The sequence below is a fragment of the Lineus longissimus genome, chromosome 6 (genome assembly GCF_910592395.1).
Source record: "Lineus longissimus chromosome 6, tnLinLong1.2, whole genome shotgun sequence".
Taxonomy (NCBI): domain Eukaryota; kingdom Metazoa; phylum Nemertea; class Pilidiophora; order Heteronemertea; family Lineidae; genus Lineus; species Lineus longissimus.
Window position 1 is genome coordinate 12,973,280 of NC_088313.1, and position 1,839 is coordinate 12,975,118.

The following is a 1,839-nucleotide window of genomic DNA, read 5'->3' on the forward strand; positions in this document are numbered from 1 at the left end:
TCCGCAAATGATTTGCTGCAATTGATTGGTGATCTAGGCCCGTCTGCACTACCAGTGTCTGACGTATGTGTAGGCCTATTGCATGGTGTAGTGTATGCCTTGCTGGGCCCAGGAACCTGAGAATCCTTCATGATTTGGAAACCAAAGTTCCCCAAAAGCCCACAAAGGCCACAAAAAGTGACTTAAACTTATCAGCCAGAAGCTAGCCTGAATATTAACAAAAACAAAGAACCAAAAAGCGAAAAGAAACGTGAAACCTGAATAAGCGAAAACTGTGAAAGTATCGGAGACCGACATGAAACGTGACCTCCCCTACGAGAGAGAGAGAGAGAGGATATTAACAGATCAGTATGTAGTACTATTTGGACTGTCTTGTGCAGTCAGTACATTCTCCTCATTTCTGTTTGGGTTAGTTAGGAGGGTTAAAGAAAGTTGTTAGGTAAAAAAAAGCAAAGATTTTGTTAACCAAACGAGAAGTTGGTACATTTCATATACATAGTTAGACAATTAGATAATGACTTTATGACCTCTACTGATAAATACAGCCCTATCCAAGCACTCCTGAACTAATATAATGCAAGGTACGTACATTTAGGCTGCGGCACCTCTCCAGGGAGTGGTTTTGCATGGAGTGAATAACAATTGGTTGGCTTTTGTTGATATTGATTTTGAGGTCTAGATATTGAAAAGTCTATTAAAAGCGGTCAGAAAAAGACATTGTCTGCTAAAAAAAAGACGTTACGTAATTAAGTGTTAGAGGGAATTTTCTGAAACAAAAGTGATAAAATCTAAAATGGTAGATTGTAAAACCCAGATGTGAAAAATTAGAAGTTCCAGATCAATTCTTCTGCATCATTGATGGTGCAGAAAGCGCCATTCCTGCACCACATATTGTCAAATACCATGATTTCATCCTCTAGTTTGTAATAGAGGTAGTCTATGTTGATACGGTATTTTAGAAATGATCTAAATATCTCTAGCGGATCGGTGGCTCCTTCACCAAAGATTTTATGCACAGGTGCCTTGTAGGCTGCTGCTTGGGCGGTGACAAAAATGTAATTGATGTACCTGTTTGCGAGAGAGGTGAGGGGTAATAAAGATATATAGTCCTTTATCGAGAAAGAGTATTCGTTGTTGACTTTCAGCACTAAGCTTGCTACGCATTGAGCTAGAGGGGTAAGATGATGACATTGTACAAAGGAATGTAGTAGGTCGTCGTGACTCCCACAAAACAGACAATGGGGGTTGTTTACAAAACCTGCGTTATATTTGAACAAACCAGTGGGCATTGCACCATGTAGAAGTCTAAAATGAATAAACGCGTGGTCGTCCTTGATAGGCTTTGAAAACGTAGAGGTGAAGATGGGAGCAACATCAGACCCGGCCAAAAAATCATCCCACCTGTGACCAGGCCTTCTGAAATACTTCTCCTGACAGGCATTCAGACAGAGGACATTATATGCCTGCTTGACTGTTATGGAGGCGAAGGGGAGGTTGTCCCCGTTTAGGGAGACATCATCACCCTTCTCATGAATCCTTGGAACTGCAACCAGAACATCCCTCAGCTGAGGCTTATCAAAGGAGCTAACATTTGAAGTTGGAGATGCGAGAAAATCTACCCATTTCCTAGGAAGGGACTCAACTAGGGCCTTTAGCTCCTTTGAAATGAGTCGTTTGGAGTTGTCAGGTACAGCTCGATGAATTTCATCAATATTCCTGAAGGACAGATCCGACTGGAGAAGATGTCTAAGTAAAGTTACACCAGCCTTGGCTAAGAGCGAGTTTACTGGAGAGAAGTTAGGGAGAATATCCGGGTTAAAGAAGACTGGTTCGGAGATA